The sequence below is a fragment of the Rattus norvegicus genome, chromosome 13 (assembly GCF_036323735.1).
Source record: "Rattus norvegicus strain BN/NHsdMcwi chromosome 13, GRCr8, whole genome shotgun sequence".
NCBI lineage: Eukaryota > Metazoa > Chordata > Mammalia > Rodentia > Muridae > Rattus > Rattus norvegicus.
The window spans coordinates 9,687,130-9,710,797 of record NC_086031.1 but is presented as its reverse complement, the minus strand read 5'-3'; the positions used below and the strand labels follow the sequence as shown (position 1 = coordinate 9,710,797).

Below are 23,668 nucleotides of genomic sequence, written 5' to 3'. Positions count from 1 at the left end.
TATAGATGAGGGAACTGTTTGCAAATGACTTTCATATTGACATAAAATCATTCAACTCCTAAGCAACACTGAAGTTTCTTTCTTTCTTTTTTTTTTTTTCTCGGAGCTGGGGACCAAACCCAGGGCCTTGTACTTGCTAGGCAAGCGCTCTACCACTGAGCTAAATCCCCAACCCCAACACTGCAGTTTCTTAAATACACAATTTTTGACAGGAAAAATCTCCTTTAACTCAAATCTTATTTTAAAATTTAAAATGTTCTGTAAAATTCCAGAATGCTACTTTTGTAGCAATAGTTAGCAACACATAAGAATGAGAACGTTCTATATATCGCTTGACAATGAAAATACCAGCAATTATACCAGTGATAATAAAAAAGTTGATGTCAAGGACAGGGGAGAAAAGATATACAGATTTGCTTAAGCACACAGGATTAATCAGGATCTGGTGACAGGCAGAGATGTAGGTAGCCCAGGTATGCAGGGCTCACTCTGCCTCCAGACTCTGTTGTAAGCAAGAAACATAGAACAGGACGTTCATGGGCAGAATTCCTACAGTCACACATATAGAGTCAAGAAATTTTATGGAAGTCAGAGATGAAGGACAAGCAGGAAAGGTGGACTAAGAAGTGGTACACCGAAAAGTATTGATCATTTTAAGTAGATTAACAGTGAAAGTTTGCTAGGAAGATAATATTTATATGGAGTTTTAAAATAGGAAAAGAGAAAGATCAAAAACTGTAGCATAAATGTACATATATAGAAACAAATATCCAAATGCTCTAAAGTAGACATCATTTGACATGAAAATTACAAATAATAAAATATATAAATATAAAACTGGTATTCACCAACTACATGCTTTATTTTGGCACAAGTAGAACAAGTCACCAGACAGAAACACTGGTAAGACTGATTGAGCTCAGATGTCAAGAAACTCAAAATTGGGAACTGATCCCCCACAGCTCCCTACACCCAAATCCCCTGGGTGAGAGAGCTGAACTCCAGATGTGTGGACAAACCTGAGAGCTCAGGGAGAACACCTCTTCTGCTCACTTATGCTCATATTGCTGGCCCAAGAGAAACATGAACAGTGGCCTCTGGATACAGGAATATAGGAGCAGTCAGCAGCAGGAACCTGCTGGTTTCTGCCTGTGTCCTGCACTGAACTGAACCCATTCCCATAGCTGCCTGAACTCAATTCCCATGTGGGAGAGAGATGGACCCTCACAACTGTGGAAAATCCAGAGAACTCAGAGGAGACAACTACAATCTGCCCACATTCTTGACCTAAGAGGAAACTGCCTAGTGTCATCTGTGTCCTCCTGGCACAGGGACCTAAGAACAGTAAAATGCAGGATACTTTGGGTTTCTGCCTGCACTGAGATCTGAAAGCCAGTTGTCAGGAACACCTACACACCTAAGAGCAGAGGTAAGACCAAAATTTCTTCAACAAACAACCCACCTGGAAGCTTCAGGTCACAAAACCCAGGAGCATCTCTCTGTTCCCAGATAAGGCTGAAAGAAAACAGGTCTGCAGTACTGCTGACAAAAGGCCTACAGGAGCATCAAACCACTGTCAGGGAAAGCAAGACAAGCTAACACCAGAGACAACTTGATGGCTAGAGGCAAGCAAGGGAACGTAAGAAACAGAAACCAAGACTACTTGGCATCATCACAACCTAGTTCTCCCATCAAAGCAAATGCTATATATACCAACATAACAAAAGAGCAAGATTTGGGTTTAAAATCATATCTCATGATGATGATAGAGGACTTTAAGAAGGACATAAATAACTCCCTTAAAGAAATACAGGATAACAAACGTAAACAAGTAGAAGCCCTTAAAGAGGAAACACAAAACAAGTTTTCAAGCAAATGGTTCCAAGAAACACGCTGGAGTAGCCATTCAAATATTGAATAAAACCTACTTTCTACCAAAAAATATCAAAAAGATAGGGAAGGACACTTTATATTCATCTAAGGATAAATCCACCAAAATGAACTCTCAATCCTAAATATCTATGTTCCAATTGCAAGGGTACCTCCATTCATAAAAAAAACCTTAATAAAGCTCAAAGCACACTATGCACCTCACAGAAATATAGTAGGAGATTTCAACACCCCACTCTCATTAATGGACATATCATTAATTAAGCAGAGCATGTAACAGAAATTAAACAAAACGTAAAGAAGCTAACAAAAGTTATGAACCAACTGGACTTAACAGTTATATATAGACCATTTAATCTTAAAACAAAAGAATACACCTTCTTCTCAGCAACTCATGGTAACTTCTCAAAAATCGACCATATAATCGGACACAAAACAGCTCTCAGCAGATACAATAAGATAGAAATAATCCCATGCATCTTATCAGATTACCACAGACTAAGGCTGCTCTTCAATAACAACAAAAAGCACCAAAAGCCCACATACACATGGAAGTTTAACAACATTCTACTCAATGATAACTTGGTCAAGGAACAAGTAAAGAAAAATTTAAAGACTTTTTAGAATTTAATGAAAATGAAGGCAAAACATACCCAAACATGGGACACAATGAAAGCAGTGTTAAGAGGAAAACTCATAGCTTTGAGTGCTTTGAAAATGGCAACCAACAGATGGGGAAAAGATGTTTTTACCAATCCTACATCTGATAGAGGACTAATATCCAAATTATACAAGGAACCCAAGATGTTAGATTCCACAGAGTCAAATAACCCTATTATAAAAGGGGGTACAGAGCTAAACAATGCATTCTCAGTTGAGGAATATTGAATGGCTTAGAAGTACCTAAGGAATTTCACAACATCCTAAGTCATCAGGGAAATGCAAATCAAAACAACCTTGAGAGTCCACCTGATACCAGTCAGAATGGCTAAGATCAAAAATTCAGGTGACAACAGATAATGGTTACAATGTAGACAAAGAGGAACACTCCTCCATTGTTGGTGGGATTGCAAACTAGTACAACTACTCTGGAAATCATTCTCGTGGTTCCTCAGAAAATTGAACAAAAATTTTGAACATAAAACATAAAATTTACCCTGAGGACCCAACTATACTCTTCTAGGCATATACCCAAAAGATGTGCCAACATCTCCAACAACAAAGACACATACTCCACTATGTTCATATCAGCCTTATTTATAATAGCCAGATGCCCTTCAAAAGAGGAATGAATACAGAAAATATGGTATATCTACCCAATGGAGTACTACTCAGCTATTAAAATAATGACTTCATGAAATTCATAGGCAAATGGATGGAACTAGAAAATATAAACCTGAGTGAGGTAACCCAATCACAGAGAAACACACATGGTATGCAGTCAATGATCAGTAGATGTTAGCCCAAAAGCTTGAATTACCAAATATACCATCCACAGACCACAAAAAGATCAAGATGAAGTAGGACCAAAGTGCAGATGCTTCAGTTGTTCTTAAAGGGGGAAGCAAAAATTTTCATAGGAGGGGATATGGAGGCAAAGTTTGGAGCAGAGAGTAAAGGAACAGCCATTCAGAGCCTGATCCATATGGGTATATAGTCCTTATTTATACAGCCACTGATGAAGCGAAGACATGCATGTTGATAGGAACTGTATATAGCTGTCTCCTCAGACACACAGCCAGAACCTGTCAAATACAGAGGAGAATGCTAGCAGCAAACCATTGAACTGGAAATGGGATCCTTGTCATAGAAATTAGAGAAAGGATTGAAAGAGTTGAAGGGGTTTGAAACCTCCTAAGAACACTGCCAACCAATTAGAGCTCCCAGGGACTAAACCACTACCTAAAGAATATACATGGACCGACCCATGGCTCCAGCTGCATACATGGCAGAGAATGTCCTTTTTGGGTACTAATAAAAGTAGAAGTCAATGGTCCTTCCAAGGGTGACCCCCCAAATGTAGGGGAATGTCAGCGGTGGGGGACTGTTGGGTGAGGGGAAAACGCTTATAGAAGACAGGAGGGAGATGGGATAAGGAGCTTATGTCCTGGAACCTGGGAAATGGAATAACATTTGAAATATAAATAAAAATATTCCTATTAAAATAATTTTTTAAAAAAGTAACTCAAAATTGAGAAAGGCAAGAGTGAGAAAGGTATCATTTCATGCCTATTTCTACATGCTCTGGAACAGGTAACGAATACATCCCACTGAGAGGACCATGACTCTCAGTCACATAGGGAAAACACCTGGAGTCCATCCCATGCAAATAAAACCTCACTAGCACCTCAGACTTAGCCATCTTCCCCCTAAATCCCTCTCCACTCCTCAATGTTTATATAGTTCTTATACACATGGAATAAAGAGCATAAATTATTTGACATAGGATCAACTGTGTATGCCTGTTACACTGAGCTTTAATACTTTATGAAGAGTTCTCTCACCTGAAGTACTAATCTCTGGACCTTGGACCAGACTGGCAAGCCAGGCTCATGTTGCTTCCATCCCTGCCACTGTCCTGGTAGCAGGACCTTGGCTATCTATCCTGCACAGGTTGCACACTTTTCCTGGATTCTCTTCTCAGATCTGTATCAGTTCTGGCTTTGTCAGTCAGAACAAAACCAATGGAAGCCTATAGAAGGGAAAATAATATTGGCAGTCACAATGTATCTGATGAGTCTAGTAGCTAGTATAGATTTTGTGTGTGCGCATGTATGTGTGTGAGTGTGTGTGTGTGTGTGTGTGTGTGTGTGTGTGTGTTGCATCACAATAAAAACTTTAGAGAAAGCATACAATTTCAAGAGACAATTCTCTAAAGGGCATGTAAAGATGGCTGATAAACGTATGAAATTATCCCATTAACCATTAAAAAAGCAATTCAAAATTTGGATAAAAGACACATAAAATCTATTGTTACTTCCAATAAAATGTAAAGATAGGTGTCAGTGAGGATGTAGGGAAATGGGGTGCATCTCAGGAGCCACTGGTCTTCAATAACTACCTCAGGAGCCTCTGGAGTCTGCCGTTGAGAAGAAAACACTGCCTTTCATCTTGAGAATAAACTATTAAGCCTGGGGAGATAGCATTGTAAGTAAAGTGATTGCTATTCGTGAACCTCACCAATTTCCATTACACATTAAAAATCCAGAAGTGGCACTGCACTCTGGTAATCATGGAAAGGAGAATCCCAGGGTCTCACTGATCATCCCGTCTAAGTGAATAGTTTCAGGTTCAGCTCTCAAAAAATAAGGCAGAAATTGACTAAGAACACTTGACATAAACCCATCGTTTCACTTCTGTGAAAGCCAAATTACCTTTTAAGTTTTAATCAATGTGCCTAAGAAAGCCATAAAACAAAAATGCATCTAATATATAATCTCACTTGCCCAAGGACAGACACTTCATGAAATCCTGAAGACTACTGTTTATATGACAATCGACATGTTTTGACTCTCCTAAACAAGATTGTTTGATGCAACTTCATGGCATGTGCTTAATCACTTGTTACATGTGTGATTTGACATGGGTTTTGAAGAATATAAGACTAGAAGACTTGTGGATATAAGCATCTTACTAAGAAAAAGGAATGTAAGTAGATATGTAAATTTGAGAAATTCTATCATTGTAATTGTAATGGTAATTGAAAGGCATCACTACATGTGAATGCCTGATGTAGCTAGTCTTTATGTCAAGTTGATGGGATTTAGAGTCAACAAAGAAAAATATGTCTGTCCCTGCTTGCAAAGGCAATTGCTAAATTAGATTAATTGAAAGAGAAAGACCTGTTCTAACTCTGGGTTGCAGCACTCCATGGGATAGGGCACTGAACTCAACAGAAAGGGAAAAGTGAGGTCAGAATAGGTATTTATATCTTGCTGATTCCTCATTGGAGCTGCCTTAAGCTCCTGCTGCCAGGCCTTCCCAGAATGGTGTACTGATTTCTCAGTGTATACGCTGAAGGGAATGCTTCCTTCCTTCTATTGAATTCCTAGTGCATTGACAAGAAATGCAATTACTAGGTGAAGGTGATGTCCATGAACCTACTCCTAGGGTATCCATGCATTATTTATGGGAAGAGAAATGTGGGAATCCACGACAAAGGCAATGAGAGTTCAGAGAGAGAAAAATACATCTCAAGAACTGAAACCTGGAGGTCACCATACAGATCAGTGAGTTCAAACCTTGGGAAAGGACAAACTGTTTCAAAGTTTGGATATCAATATGTGATCTTCTAGTGTCTTGATTTTACCTCTCCCTTCCTTCCTTCCTCCCTCCCTCCCTCTCTCCCTTCCTTCCTTCCTTTTTTCCTTCTTGCCTTCCTTCCTTTCTCCCTTTTTTTCTTTTTTCCTTCCTCCCTTCCTTTCCTCTTCTTTCCTTCTTTTCTTACTTCCTTCCTCCCTTTCTTTCCTTTCTCCCTCTCTTCTTTCTTCCATCTTCCCAATTTCCTCCTTCCCTTCACTTTTCTTTCCATACTTTCTTTATTCAACAATTATTTCATTTTAAGCCATCCTGTTTGTGGTCATATGCTTCTGTGCATTCATGGATGAAAGTATCAATGCGTGTGTACAGTTATGATTCTTCTAGAGCAGGTAATATAGGCAGCTTGTGAACCACATGATGTGAGTGCCTGGACCTGAATCTAGGTTCTCTTCAAAAACCATACATACTAATAATTGCTGAGATATCTCTCTAACTCCATTCTTCCACAACCCCAATCTGTGCTTCTGATACTGGAGTATTTAGTCTTATTAAGAAAAAAAAGGAATGAAAGCTTGAGTATAATTTTATTATAGTTTAAAAGAAAATCCCAGTGCTTGAATACTATAAATCTTTGCATATTCCTCAGAAAGGACAATGGAGAGTATTCACACCTGTTTCTTACCTTCTTTTAATAATTCAGTATAATCAGTTTTCTCTGTGGCTCACAATACTACTGGAATATGCCTTATTAAACCATTGCTCCTAAATCTTCCAATTTGCTGCTTAACACTTCAGCTGCTATAGCATTTGCCCCTCTCTTAGGGGGAGTCCACAGGTAAAAATGGCAGGTGATTTCCTTCTGATGGAATTCCTAAGCTGAGGTTTAGGGAGCAACACTGAGACCCAGATTGACCAGTCTACATATAGGGCTAGAACATAAATTAACTGATGGGTATTGAGTTCTAATGGTTGTGCATAAACTAAAGCAGGATGAGACACACTGAAGCTAGACAGTGTTAAAGAGCCAGTAATTCCCTGGTCCCATCACAGTTTCACCCTCAGAAAATCTTTATAGAAGTTATGCACTATAGTAATGACCTCTCAGGTTTAGTGTGATGGAAAAGCTCGGATTTTATTTTTGATGAGCAACCCTATCATATTTTCTCTGCAGCATACATTTCTTAATAATTTCTCACCCTTTGGGCCTTTCCTCAAGAACTGCCTTGAGCAGTTAAGCAAACTGTCTCAAGGATACTGTGCATCCCATTTCTTTTCTTGTGGAATGATAGAGATAAGCGGAAACAATGACCACTGTTGATCTCTCATGAACACTGGTGTCGTTTTCACTATTAGATTTTCATTAAATGGTACTTGAAGAAAAAATACACAACCTTACGCCTACTGCATAAAGAATGAAGCCTCTGGGAGTGCTTTCCATGCACTTTTAATGTTAATGGAGTGGAACTGCTCCATCCTCTTAATTATAATCATAACTCTTAATCTCTAGGTAAACTGTGTATTCAAGCATGCCTGAGGATGAGAAATGAAATTAGCATTGCCAATGGCGTGAAAGAACTCATGTAGTAAAGCCCAGAGCCTACTGATATATCACCAAAGGTGGCCCTTATGCTTACCTCCACTGAAAGCACACCAGGGAACGGTTGCAATCCAGATATTTACATCAAACCACTGCTAAAGGTCTCATCTGCCAGCTCTGAAAGACATGATCTCTCTAAGGCACTTGAGACATGGCTATCCAATTGTAGATAAGAAATCTGCCATCTGAGGACAGAAGGGAGGCTAGAGGAGTTCTTAAAGTCAGCACAGAACAACCATCAGCAAGAAGGGAAGCTCTATTGTTCACTAGTCAACACCAGAATGTTCTCAGCTAACACTATAGAGGAGTATTGTAATCACCTCCAACTCAAATCAGTCATTTCTATATCTTCAGATTAATATTTGCCAACTGCAACAATCTTTAAATCATTTCATAATGCCAGAAAACTTCTCCTAACTTTCCAGTCACTTTAAAGATACTTCCCTTCATTTCTTCTCAGATACTACCTTCTTTTAATAAAATGTATTCATCAGTGAATTAACACATTCTGAAGTCTAAGTTATACTTCATAACTCAAACTTGGAATGCTGGCTAGTTTTGTATCAACTTGACTCTTGGGATCTTGTAATCCCCATACAAACCACCCAAAAACTGATATCAGTCAAACAGGGATGATTTATTGAACACCACACCCCAAAACTGATCTATCAGTGACAGCATTCAAGTTCAGGAGATGAATGGTGACCCTAAGTTAAGGTTCTATGGGTCTATTTAAGCCTGATATCTACAAATATCTGTGCCAAGTGATTTCACCAACCAGGATTTAGGGATAGGGGGATTTCCTTTGGAAAATGTCTTTGTTGTACACTTATTCTTCTCCCATTTGCTGGGGTATTCAACTGAGGTAAGGGAATTGCTTTGTCTAACATTCATTTCTAAATTCATTAACTAGTCTGACATTCATATCTTAACTTGCCAACGAGGGCATATTCATTGGTATGGGCTTTGTGCAGTATGGCATACAAAGAGGGACTCATTGGTCTAAAATATTGAGACTGATCATGTTGTTAGGACAGATTTCTGAGCATGAAAGGAAATCTGTCTGTAGGGATCAATACTGTATTTTTGTGAAAATTCACCTATATGCAAAAATAAGGATAAGATTCACAGGCAACACAATCTATCTTGTATTAAGTGTGATGTTTTTAAAGTCATATAACTGAATAGCATTTTTCTACTCTCTGTCTTTGTTATTGTCTTTCTGACTGTCACTTTGACTCTCTGTCTCTCTGTCTCTCTGTCTCTCTGTCTCTCTCTCTCTCTCTCTCTCTCTCTTTCTCTCTCTCTCTCTGTCTCTCTCTCTCTCTCTGTGCACATGCATCTGCAAAGGTGTGTTTGTGTCCGCACAAGAGTGCCTTAGCCACTTTTGTAGTCCAAGAACAATGGGTTTCAGTACCTGACTTAGCTGTAAGCAAGACCATTTAGTTTATAACTGCTGAGTTTGCCAGGCTAGTCAGCCCATGAGTCACTCATTGGGTATATTCTCTCAGCTCCTCATTATATCTTGCTGAAGAGATATGGGGATTATAGATACACACTGTTGAGTCCAGATTTCTCTGGGTATCGGGGAGTCAATTCTAGGTCCTCATTCTTATGTAGCAAAAACTTTATAAACTAAGCCATCTCCCCAGCCCCTATGTACTATTTTTAAGCTATATACATCATATGCATATGAAGACAGGTTGGGATATGCTGTCATATATTTATCAACAGATGTAAATAATTTTGAAAATTACTTTTGCCTTTCTAAGGGAATAAACAAAAAATACTCAAATACAAACTTCATATTTCTTATTTCCATTAACATAAATTAACACCAATAAAAACAATAAACTCCTTAACCTAAACAGTTAGGCTAATTTTGCCATGTATAGTAAGGCTAATTTTGATATGAATCAAATATTGTATTTCACCAAAAATAAAATTCAAGATATACATATGCATGCTAACCTGTCAATTGATCTACAAATAGATTTCTATGATTAAATACAACTTTTAATTTCCCTAGAAATTCATGTATTTTCTTAATGTGCTTGACTTTTTAAAGTAATACAATTTGGGGTTACTAGACATATAATCACTTGCGACAACATTTAAGACTCTGGTTAGGAAACAATCAAAATAAAGATGAGAGGGAGGGGGAGAGAAACAATCTTCTATGGGAGGTATGAAGGAACAATTCTGAAAACACATTATGCCTGCCATTGTTTTTTCTGTGTAAGTTTCCTAACCCTTTTTCTGCATTCATGCATTGTTCATTTCCCTTTTCTAGGAACAGGTGATCCTTAAGATTACATATCGATTATTTCATTTTTTTCACCTTCAGGAAGCATGATAGTATTAACCTTTCTCAATCTCTGGATCTTTACCAGAAGTGACATGTCCCCCCATTGTTGAAACTGATTTAAAGCATTTCAGCGTACTTTCCTGTGCCAACATGTCTTAGGTCAATTTTGTGAACATGACATAGCCTACTGACAGAAAGAAGAGAGTCACTTGAGTAATTAACTAAATAAGACTGGCTGGTGGGAATGTCTGTATGTGAGTGTGGTCATTAATTATTAATTTCTTTAAGACAACAGTCCGATATGAATGATAACATTTCTAGGCAGGAATGCATTTCTGGGATGCATAAGAAAGATAGATAAGTATGAGCCTGTGAGAGAGCTAGCAAGCAGTATTAATCCATGGTTCCTGCCTCATATCCTGTCTTGAGTTTCTTATATCTTTCCTTAATGATGGAGTGTGACCTAGAAGTGTAAGCCAAACAAACCCTGTCCTCCTTGATTTACTTGTGGTTGTAAGTCTTTCCGCAACAGAAAACATAAATAACTATAGTGTCCAGGAAAAGATCTATTGTCTTCTGGTTAGTAGAGGAGAAAACACATAGCCCAGAACCAAACAACCTGTATTAGAACTCAACTCTTCTTGATACACTAAATTTCATTTTGAGTCTAATTTAAGTTATTTGTTCATTTGCAGTATTGAGGGATTATGTCTGTTTAAGTGGTAGGTGTCATTAATTACTTTTCAACCATGTTTCTATAAATTCACACATGATTTTCACATTTAAGAAATATTTTTAAAATTTATTTCATAGTATGTGTTTAAGTACATTGTTTGCATAAATGCCTATGCATTGCATACTTGTTGAGTGCCCACAGAGGTCAGAAGAGAGCATCAGAATACTTGGACTAGAGTTACAGACAGTTTTTAGCCACTATGTGGATGTTGGAAAGTAAAGCAGAGTATTTTGGAAGACTAGCAGGGTATTTTTTAACTGTTGAACCATCTCTCTAGACTCAAGAAATTTTTTTTCAATGTATATTTCATGTCAGTTTCCAAGTTTGGCATGGATCTTGAGAAAGACGTTTGGCTATTGTTTCTTTTGAAGTGTTCAACAATTTAGAAAAACAATTCTCTTATTAAAGGGACATTCATTTGGGGCTATATTATCTTTAACATTCATGATATTGTCAAGAGAATTATTTTCACTTCAAATTTATCTTGAAAGACATTTCATTATGTATCTTTGATGTCAACCTCTGGCCAGTCTAGACCATGAATTGCTGCTATATTCTTCTTATTACAATATTCCTTTATGTAGCTTATGATACACAGTGTCACTTTAAACATTGTCATAGTCTCTTTTTTCCCCACACCATATCTTGTTGGGCATGAGACCATGATACAAAATTATTCTTTCCAATTGTTTCTCCATAATGGCTAACAACTGTCTCTAACTCTAATCTTAGAGATTTGATGCCTCTTTTGACCTCTGTGGTTACTCACCATGAATGTGGTCCACATACATTTATGCAGACAAAGCACTCAAACACATAATTTAAAATAAATCTAATAAATTCTATCTACTTAAATAGAGGCTGAGTAATTCTGTGTTCTTCTATCTCCTTCCTGCTCTCCTCTTCTTCCTGCTCCCCCTCCTGTTCTCTTTTTCTCCTTCCTCCTGCTTTTTTGTTCTACTTTCCCTCCATATATTCTTCTTCTTTCTTTACTCCTTCTCTTCTTTTCCCTCCATTTTCTAATCTCTTTCACTCATTTGTTTTATGATATTTCTTTTTTCTCCTGCCAAGGTGGTTTCTTTGGTGTGTCTGTACTCCATGTTACTCTTTCAGAATCCTTAGGAAGAAATCCTGTTGAATGCACAAAGTCTGTAACAGCATCAGAAATTCCATTTCTTACTTTTATCTTTTTTATTAGATATTTTATGTACTTATATTTCAAATGTAATGCCTCCCCCACTCCCGCTTCTATGAAGATGCACCTACTCCTACCTTCCCACTCCCACTTCAACACCCTGGTATTCACCTATACCAGAGAAACAAGCCTTCAAATGAGAAGGCCTTCCCCTCCTATTGATGCAAGACAATGCCATCCTCTGCTACAGATGCTGTTGAAGCCATGGTCTTATTTGTGTGTGTGTGTGTGTGTGTGTGTGTGTGTGTGTGTGTGTGTGTGTGTATGTTTCTACTAATGAGGCATTTTCAAAACAATTGTTTCTACATGTTCAGCCCTGTAGGTGTCAAAAAAACCAGTGTAGCTGTATCCCAAAATGTCCACGACACATCTCCAGTTGGCAGCAAAACCTGACTTTGACCATGCCATGTGGGTTTTGTGTGCATATTGGACATAAGAATGAAACTTGTACACAGCTTCAAGGAAGGCACAAAGGCCAGACCATGTGTGTCAGATGAGAGGTGCTATGTAGAGCTACAGGGCCTTGGTTTCCTGGGTAGTCTTGTGTTGGCCACTTTGCTGTGCTCTACTTCTGCCTTCTAGAATAGGAACATTCTCTGTGAATAATCATACATTTGAGTTTGTCACTTGTTTTTCAGTTTGCTTTCAAAGTTAGTGGAGTGTTACAGTATACTTTGAACACAGGTTTTGAAGAAAAATATAACTATTAATATGTTGGCGATTCATAAAGATTGACTAATCAATTTTCACTGAGATAAACATAAGACCTTACAGACCAGAAGTAGAAGACTATGATCTGAAGTAATTTTTATGTAGCAAATTGATAATTGGTAAATCTGGTTTTTATATTGTTTTTATTATTTCAGGGGATTGTTTTAAAAATAAAGTTTATTTTCTTATATTATATTCTGATAATTTGCTCTCCCTCATCCACTCCAAGATCTTTTCTGCCTCTTAACCATTCCAATTCTAAGTATTGTTTTTCTCTCTCCAAAGAAAACAGACAACAAAACAGAATGGATAAACAAGTAAGAATGGAACAAAATGAACAATCTCACAACAACAACAACAACAAAAACAAAAAAAAATCCAGAAATAGTGTAAGAAATGTGCACACACACACACACACACACACACACACACACACACACACACACAAACTTAACCCAAAATTGAAAGCTATAATATACAAGCATAAGGCAGTAAAGTTTAAAAAAAAAAACAATCTCCAACATACCATTAAATTCATTTTTTTGTTGGCATCTGCTGCTAGGAATGGCACCCACTCTTAAGGGTGGATTGTATACACACAGAAACTTCCTTGGAAAATAAAATGTTTCTTTTGTAAAATGTTGTTACCTGGAGACAGCTTATTGGGTACTTCTTCAACTCAGTGATGGAAAACTCTACTAGTAACAGCACAGAAAACAATGCTGCTGAGGGTAAATTTAACTCTGACTTCAGCTAAAAAATGGCCTAGAGACCATTCTAGTGATATTTTGGCAAACAACTATGGCTGCTTCCAGACCTGGTTAAAAAAAATCTGCCTGAGGCTTAATTAAGAGGTATGGATTAACAACTTTGACAGAGGCAGTTTTCACACAGCTAGTATTAACTGTTTTGCCTGGTTATCAGTGGTCACAATTCTGCAGCTCTCTGCTGGAAAAGAGCAAATGAAACAAGGACACATTTTTTTTTAAATGTGCAGTTTGAATAGAAAAGAGACAGTAGGGAGAATTGAGGAGCTAAATCCTACCTTTAAGGAAATAAACAGATTAAAGAAAAGCTTGATGCTAAATGGAATAAAGGGATCTTTTAACAGTATAACAGTACAACACTCAAACAAGCATCCATCTTGTGAAAAATAATTAAGGAAAAGCTTGATTCCCATGTATAGGTTCACTGCTTTAATCCCAGTGCTTAGAAGTCAGAGGCAGTAAGATTCCAGAGTTCAGTGCCAGCCTGGGCTACAGATCAAGATCCAGGGCAGCCATGCTCAGGTAGTGGGAAGCAGAAAACTGGTGAAAAATATATTTGAATAAGGAGGCACATGTTTTAGGTCCAGAAAGCAACAGGATTTAGCAGCTTCCCTCACTTGGCTCTGGTTAGAGTAAAGGATGTAAAAAAGGAGTTATGGAGATTACCTGATCTCCCTCTGTGACTATGGAAAGAAACTGAAGCCAGGACTATGACAGGGGAATCCCTGCATGGAGACTAAGAGAGGCCATTATGTGAATCTGTGAGGTTGAAGCCTTGGAAATCCCATGATGTTGGAAATGCTAGGATTGTGGGATGTCTGCCAAGAAAATCTATAGACTGAGCATAGAACCAGCCCAAGTAAATGAAATGTGTTGCACTGAACAAAACTGAAAAGAGTTGAAGATCTGAAAATTGCTTTGATAATATTTGTGGAGATGCAGAATTTGGAGTTTGCCCCCTTGGTTTTTAGTCTTACTTTGGTCCAATACTTCTTCATTTTACACTCCTCTCTCCCTTTGGAATGGGAATCTGTACCCTTTACCATATACATTGGACACATATAGTCTGCTCTTCCTCTTGATCTTATAGGAGATTGCAGTTAAGAGATTGCATGGCTTTCAGAAGACACTTTGAAATTTGGACTTTAAAGAGCACTAATATTGTGATCACCTCTGGGATTTTGAATTTGAACTAAATGCATTTTACATTATGATATGGCTACAAGCCAATGGACAAATGGGGAATATAATGTGGTGCTTGAATAAAGATGTCCCCCCATAGGCCCATAAGTAGTAATACACTTAGGCATTGCGGCCTAGTTCATGAAAGTGTGTCAATGGGTGTAGGCTCTGATTTTCAGAAGCTTAGGGTACCTTTCTTATGGCTGTGTGTGAATACAGATGTAGAATTCTTGGCTCCTCTAGCACTATGCTTGCCTACATACTGCCAAGGTTCCCATCATGAAGACAATCAGCTATACCTTTGAACTGTAAATCAGCCTGTTTTCATTTATCAGAGTTTTTGTGGTCATGATATTTCTTCCCAGCAATATAATCCTTAATAAGACAAGCTCTTACAATCTTTCTGGCTCCTCTTCAGTATAGTTTCCAGAGGTCTGAGTAGAAGGTTTAAATGGAGAACTGAGTATTCCAAGGCCTTACTCCCTGCACATTGTCCAGTTGTGGATCCTAATATTAGCTCCTGTATATTGCACAGGAAAGCTTACTGAATAAGAAATTGAACTATGGATATAGCAATAGAATGTCCTCAAGAGTCATTCTAATTGCTACATTCCTTTAGCAAAACAGTCATATTTGGTTATCATCTAGGCCCATGGCCTATCTAATCCCAGGTTCTTCACTACCAGGTCAATGCTTAGGATGGATTCCATCTCCTGGAGTAAGCCTTAAATCCAGTAAATAGTAGTTGGCTGCTTCTAAGATATTTATGACCCTGTTCCATCAGTGTATCATGGAGGGATGTCCCTACTATAGATTACAGGGTAATAATTGGATGGTGTTTACATTTCTCCTCTGGTAGCATGAAGAGTTCCTTTGAGTATCATGAACACTAATCAGTACTGGTAGAGGATTTAGGTAGACACCAGCTCAACTTCTCCATTTTCATCAAGATATATAGGTGTTGTCTTCAGTAAAGGGGGCTTGTTTTCAGTTTATGGAGAGCCAGCAATAGCCCTGGCAATAAACTGAGTTGTTTATGTGTTTCCACAACTCACTTACATGTAACCTATTCTTCGCTCTGGAGTTTTGCTTGGTGATAAGAGGTATCAACTTGATGTATTGTCTCCCTTGTTATTTAGTGATTTCATTTTGATTTCTTTCATAAATGTGTATATTTTATGAAGCTTCTACTATAGTAACTTTCCATATGACCACTCAAATGGCACTTACATTTAGTAGTCTCTCCCCATATTCCCTCTCTTGTACTCTGTAGCCAGAGCCTCCTGGGTCCCCTGCAGTGTTTCGCCCCCTTGTCAGACACTTCTGGGTCCCTTGCAGGGTTTGACACCTGCCGAGCCCTGCTGATGCATGTGGAAGCCTTTTGTTCCTAACAAAGGAACACCCTGGCCTGGTGCAATAGTCAATTGTTCCTGTCTTTTGTTTTTTTGCGCTTTTGTTCTTCAGATTTAAGCTGGACTTCCTGGACTTCTCCTCAGTAAATTTGGGGCACATATTTGGTCTTTTATTACAGAAGCCTTAAGGCAGGGTTTCCCATTGTGCTTCCCAGATTTTTCCACCTGGTTCAGTGGAATAAAGCTTATTCCGTAAATAAACTACAGAATGGACATTCTTTCTTAATATGAATAATGTATGTGTGTTTTTTAATCCCACAGAATTATGCCTGGTTCTTGGTGCTGTGTCAGTGTGTGCATCAACAAATGGAGGTCCCACTGAGATTGGGAAAGAGAAGGTCTCTTGACTGGTCATCTCCCAGAAGCGGGCTGGAGAAGAAGGAGCGACGTATTGGTGTAAGATGGGCTAGAAAAAGGTCTCCCAACCAAAAAGAGCCCAGGTCCAGACGGGTTTAGTGCAGAATTCTATCAAACCTTCATAGAAGACCTCATACCAATATTATCCAAACTATTCCACAAAATTGAAACAGATGGAGCCCTACCGAATTCCTTCTACGAAGCCACAATTACTCTTATACCTAAACCACACAAAGACACAACAAAGAAAGAGAACTTCAGACCAATTTCCCTTATGAATATCGACGCAAAAATACTCAATAAAATTCTGGCAAACCGAATTCAAGAGCACATCAAAACAATCATCCACCATGATCAAGTAGGCTTCATCCCAGGCATGCAGGGATGGTTTAATATACGGAAAACCATCAATGTGATCCATTATATAAACAAACTGAAAGAACAGAACCACATGATCATTTCATTAGATGCTGAGAAAGCATTTGACAAAATTCAACACCCCTTCATGATAAAAGTCCTGGAAAGAATAGGAATTCAAGGCCCATACCTAAACATAGTAAAAGCCATATACAGCAAACCAGTTGCTAACATTAAACTAAATGGAGAGAAACTTGAAGCAATCCCACTAAAATCAGGGACTAGACAAGGCTGCCCACTCTCTCCCTACTTATTCAATATAGTTCTTGAAGTTCTAGCCAGAGCAATCAGACAACAAAAGGAGATCAAAGGGATACAGATCGGAAAAGAAGAGGTCAAAATATCACTATTTGCAGATGACATGATAGTATATTTAAGTGATCCCAAAAGTTCCACCAGAGAACTACTAAAGCTGATAAACAACTTCAGCAAAGTGGCTGGGTATAAAATTAACTCAAATAAATCAGTTGCCTTCCTCTATACAAAAGAGAAACAAGCCGAGAAAGAAATTAGGGAAACGACACCCTTCATAATAGACCCAAATAATATAAAGTACCTCGGTGTGACTTTAACCAAGCAAGTAAAAGATCTGTACAATAAGAACTTCAAGACACTGAGGAAAGAAATAGAAGAAGACCTCAGAAGATGGAAAGATCTCCCATGCTCATGGATTGGCAGGATTAATATGGTAAAAATGGCCATTTTACCAAAAGCAATCTACAGATTCAATGCAATCCCCATCAAAATACCAATCCAATTCTTCAAAGTGTTAGACAGAACAATTTGCAAATTCATCTGGAATAACAAAAAACCCAGGATAGCTAAAGCTATCCTCAACAATAAAAGGACTTCAGGGGGAATCACTATCCCTGAACTCAAGCAGTATTACAGAGCAATAGTGATAAAAACTGCATGGTATTGGTACAGAGACAGACAGATAGACCAATGGAATAGAATTGAAGACCCAGAAATGAACCCACACACCTATGGTCACTTGATTTTTGACAAAGGAGCCAAAACCATCCAATGGAAAAAAGATAGCATTTTCAGCAAATGGTGCTGGTTCAACTGGAGGGCAACATGTAGAAGAATGCAGATCGATCCATCCTTATCACCCTGTACAAAGCTTAAGTCCAAGTGGATCAAGGACCTCCACATCAAACCAGACACACTCAAACTAATAGAAGAAAAACTAGGGAAGCATCTGGAACACATGGGCACTGGAAAAAATTTCCTGAACAAAACACCAATGGCTTATGCTCTAAGATCAATAATCGACAAATGGGATCTCATAAAACTGCAAAGCTTCTGTAAGGCAAAGGACACTGTGGTTAGGACAAAACGGCAACCAACAGATTGGGAAAAGATCTTTACCAATCCTACAACAGATAGAGGCCTTATATCCAAAATATATAAAGAACTCAAGAAGTTAGACCGCAGGGAAACAAATAACCCTATTAAAAAATGGGGTTCAGAGCTAAACAAAGAATTCACAGCTGAGGAATGCCGAATGGCTGAGAAACACCTAAAGAAATGTTCAATATCTTTAGTCATAAGGGAAATGCAAATCAAAACAACCCTGAGATTTCACCTCACACCAGTGCGATTGGCTAAGATCAAAAACTCAGGTGACAGCAGATGCTGGCGAGGATGTGGAGAAAGAGGAACACTCCTCCATTGTTGGTGGGATTGCAGACTGGTAAAACCATTCTGGAAATCAGTCTGGATGTTCCTCAGAAAATTGGACATTGAACTGCCTGAGGATCCAGCTATACCTCTCTTGGGCATATACCCAAAAGATGCCTCAACATATAAAAGAGACACGTGCTCCACTATGTTCATCGCAGCCTTATTTATAATAGCCAGAAGCTGGAAAGAACCCAGATGCCCTTCAACAGAGGAATGGATACAGAAAATGTGGTACATCTACACAATGGAATATTACTCAGCTATCAAAAACAACGAGTTTATGAAATTCGTAGGCAAATGGTTGGAACTGGAAAATATCATCCTGAGTGAGCTAACCCAATCACAGAAAGACATACATGGTATGCACTCATTGATAAGTGGCTATTAGCCCAAATGCTTGAATTACCCTAGATCCCTAGAACAAACGAAACTCAAGACGGATGATCAAAATGTGAATGCTTCACTCCTTCTTTAAATGAGGAAAAAGAATACCCTTGGCAGGGAAGGGAGAGGCAAAGATTAAAACAGAGACTGAAGGAACACCCATTCAGAGCCTGCCCCACATGTGGCCCATACATATACAGCCACCCAATTAGACAAGATGGATGAAGCAAAGAAGTGCAGACCGACAGGAGCCGGATGTAGATCGCTCCTGAGAGACACAGCCAGAATACAGCAAATATAGAGGCGAATGCCAGCAGCAAACCACTGAACTGAGAATAGGTCCCCTATTGAAGGAATCAGAGAAAGAACTGGAAGAGCTTGAAGGGGCTCGAGACCCCAAAAGTACAACAATGCCAAGCAACCAGAGCTTCCAGGGACTAAGCCACTACCTAAAGACTATACATGGACTGACCCTGGACTCTGACCTCATAGGTAGCAATGAATATCCTAGTAAGAGCACCAGTGGAAGGGGAAGCCCTGGGTCCTGCTAAGACTGAACCCCCAGTGAACTAGTCTATGGGGGGAGGGCGGCAATGGGGGGAGGGTTGGGAGGGGAACACCCATAAGGAAGGGGAGGGGGGAGGGGGATGTTTGCCCGGAAACCGGGAAAGGGAATAACACTCGAAATGTATATAAGAAATACTCAAGTTAATAAAAAAAATAAGTTTTTTGAAAAAAAAAAAAAAGAAAATCTAAAAAAAAAAAAAAAGATGTTTGTTGAAAGAGAAAAAAAAAAAAAAAAAAAGATGGGCTAGAAAAGGCCTCAGTGACTTGGGCTACCAAAAATAACACTTGTAATAAAAAAGGGACAAAGTAATGGTAAAGTATTTTTGCATACGTGTTCTTTTAGAATTATGTTTTTGTCTTCGGACGCTGCCTAGAGAACATTTGCACCCTAGACATGAGAGAAAATGGGGTTGGGAAAAACAGTCCTCCTGGACTCTCCACAAATACTTTAGAGAAAGAGAAAAACTTTTTCAGAGTTCTCCTAGGGACAGAGAGAAGGCAGGAGACATCCTACCTCTCTTCTGGCTGTTATTGGAGAAATTCTTATTACTGGTTCTGGGTTCCATAGGTAAGATATCTGGGTCCCTTGGTGGAACACTGTCTAGTTTTTATCCTTCTATGTCTACTGTCTGTTCTTGATGCTCCAAGCTGTCCATGTCTGTCAGTTTATGTCTGTGGTCTTTGTTTCTTGTTGCTTAAATGTTTTATCACTTCATCTATAGTTATAATCACTAATTATGATTGTCAATTTGACTGGATTAGGAAATACCAAGGGCAGTAATGAGGCACACTTCTGCCTGTGCCTGTGAGAGAATTTCTAGATAGAATTAACTGAGAGATAAGAATTCACTCTACATGTGATTGACACAATCACGTGAACTGGAGTCTAGTATTAATTGACAGATACAAAGAAGAAACTGGAAGAATGTGGCATTCTCTGTTTGTATGTCTCTGGATATGTTAGAAAGTAGCCTTAGGGCAGGAGGGTAGATTTGGCAACATGAGGGCGTCCAGGCTTCTCTCTTGCTAAGAAGCAGACAACCAGAGGAAAGATGGTATACATCTCAAATGGTCAGGTGTTGGACAGCCAGAATCAGTCCCCCTGGAGATTGTCTTTCACAACAGATTTCTTTTGGGGAATAGCAGAATTTGTGTGTGTGTGTGTGTGTGTGTGTGTGTGTGTGTGTGTGTGTGTGTGTGTGTATGTGTGTGTTTTGTTTGGTTGGTTTTTTTTTCTTTTTTTTTTCAAAACTCTGCCTCAGCAAGATGTGAAGAAAAGAAGAGGCTACGGGAGCCCCTCTGATTCCAAATACGATGACAGAAGAGGGCCATCAGGAAACTCTCCCACGAAGAATGGGTCCGATCAGTCACTTTCGTGGCCCCATTCCTCCCCCAATGGCCAGTGGATCAGGAAGGTAAACATCTGCTCTAAGAAGCAGACAACTAGACATACACAAGCATAGAAGGGAACCATCAAAAGGTGTGGAGCAGCTCATGAGGGGAGGATGGTGTATGTCCAAACAAGGACTACTCTGTGTCCTCACAGAAGAATGAGGTCATGCTGGGAAATCCCTCTGCAGGATCTGGCCTGAATGATGTGCAGTTCTACAACTCCTGTGTGTACATCTCCTTATCTGTTTTGTATAGGTTACAAAAGTTAACATAGATTTAAGAAGTAAATATTTTTCGGTTGTAAAACTTGATTCTTCATCTTTATATGATTATACACAAAATCCTTGATCTGGAAGAAATAAAGGCCATGTAGTTAGGACTGGAGAAAAATAAAAAAAGAAAAGTAGCCTTAGGCTCAATCCCCACTGCTATTTTTCCTTCTTTATTATCTCAAACCATGAACATTCTTTCATTCAATTACTCCTGGTCATTGTTTTCAGCTACAGAGTATTCATCTGCAGAGGCAAAACTACTAACAACGTAAGAAATATTTTCCTTCCATTTTTACTTGTAGTATTTATTAATTATTTTATAGTGCTTGGCATTGAACCTGTGGCCACATACAACACATTTAAATGGTCTTAGACTAATCTACACTTTTTCTTTATTTTCCAAATTAATATTGATCTATGACAGCAGCAGACATATATGTTTCTTGATCAACCATTATTACTATATGGAACATGTTTTTCGGGCAGAGAGGAGGGCAAGAAAGAAGCAAATGCATTACTTACTACAGCATTACATACCAATTGTCATTGGGTGAAATGACAAAAAAATGAGGCTTTTGAGCTTTATTTTTCCAACATTTTTGTTCTTTACTGTCACAAGAAAGTAACTCTGTCACATTTTTTCACTCATATTGTTTGGTTAGTGGAGAGGCTTGAGAGCCATGGTAAAAAAAAAAATAAAAAAAATAAAAAAAAAAACACTTGAGAAACATGAAGTATAAGGTCTAGTGGTAAAAACGAGAAACTTGAGGCTCATAAAATATAAATAATCTGTTAAAGATCACAGAGAGTCAATGACAGAGTCTCACAGGACAGCAGATTTTATACTGTTAAGTGATTGTCTGCCTGTTTCATATACATGAAATAACTGATATTTGTTGGTGAAGAAGGCATATATTGCTTACTCGGCAAATCTTCATTAAGTTTCTCCCCTATCCAAGTAGAATTCTAGGCATTTAGGGGTAAAAATAACTGAGATAACAGAAATATCCTCTATCTGGATTTCATCTTATATTAATTAGGGCAGAAGGAACATCAATAAATAAATGGGAATAAAATGTCTAAAATGATATCTACAGAGACTAGAAACTTAGGATAAAGCTCTGTAGAGTAATAAAACAGACTTTACAGTTACATATGAAATTCAAGGTGAGAACTATATAACAAAGGATATCTAAGCCCAGAAATAAAAAATGGAACTTGCAAGAAGAATGAACTTACTGCACTGGTGCAATGAATAGACACATCTTTGTACAAGACAGAGATAGAAGTGCGGCCATGTACAGTAGGTTTGTGGGAGAATGGACCAGTATAGTTTCCTTCAGTCAGAATTCTGCATGTCATACAGAAAGACTCAAGGTTTTACTTTCAAGGCATAGGGAAAGATCTAATGCCCAATTTATTACTATCATTTTGAAAGTAGCATTTATTTGAAAGGCTGAAAGTGGGGTATAGATTGTTATAAGAAAAGAAGTAAGTATACTGTACTAGATCACTATGGGGAGATAGGAGGGTTGTCAGACAGGTTACATTAGTGAAATTAACAATCTCGGTGTCTGAGTATATGTTCATAACTCAATGGGTAACGAAAATGAAGAAGTTCAAGATTTTGAACTGAAATTTTGCAAATGAAGGTGTCATTTTCTCACATAAAATAGATGGGTACATTAAAGCATTTGGATGGCTAAGAGGAATCAAAGGAGAACCTCTATGTCTAAAATTGGCAACAGTACTTCTTGAAATATATTAGAACCAAATTTATAAGTAAATTAAAGTACAGGTGGATTGTGTGCTATTAACATTAGAAAAGTTAAACTCCAAGGCTGAATTCAATCATGGAGACTGAGAGGGATCCTGTGATACTCTGTTGGTTGCTAATGGAGTTCATATTCCCTATGTTCCTAGGAAATGTGAAGAAGATATGAGATGAAGTAAAGGACACCTTTGTTATCTACCATCTCAAGATACAGCATGTATTCCATTAGCCATCACTAAAACACAGAAGAAGAGATCATAATGGGATGACATTCAATTAATAGAGTGCTGCTCTACAAGCACAAATTCCTGGGCTCATGTATTAGTGCCCAGGTGGTACAGACCTGAAATGCCAGCATGTGGGAAGGAGAGTGCGATGTCATCCTCAGCTATTTGGCACTTTGAAGGATAAACTGGGACATGTGATACAACATTATCAAATAACAAGAATCCCCAGAAATTGTATGGTATAAGCCTGTAAGTAGTTGACACAAAAACTCAGATCAGGTTATTCCAAATTTGATGTTTTCTCCAGTTTCTATTCCTGTATCTTAGTATTGGAAAATTAGATGTTTTTCTGTAGGCAAGTTTGAGGAATAGTAAGTAACTTATTTAAGGTTTTATTCCTGTGACATGTTCTGAAAATCATTTAATCTCAATCGGGGGCTTCTATCCCTTCTTTGTTCATTCAGTTCCCATGTAAAAGACACATAACTTTTGTATTTATAATAAGCCTTAGTCAGGACTGGAGTGTGGCAG

The 23,668-nt window shown here is 38.3% G+C and overlaps 1 protein-coding gene and 1 pseudogene across 6 annotated transcripts in view; one reads left to right on the top strand and one right to left on the bottom strand.

Annotated features, from left to right (window-relative positions):
• Positions 1-23,668, bottom strand: part of Cntnap5a (contactin associated protein-like 5A) — a 1,008,100-nt gene that overhangs the window by 265,350 nt on the left and 719,082 nt on the right. The gene's annotated exons all lie outside the window — the stretch shown is intronic.
• On the top strand, positions 20,450-22,254 carry Selenok-ps2 (selenoprotein K, pseudogene 2; annotated as a pseudogene). Its single transcript, NR_037671.2, is given in 1 exon segment — positions 20,450-22,254. The product of NR_037671.2 is annotated as a selenoprotein K, pseudogene 2 (transcript).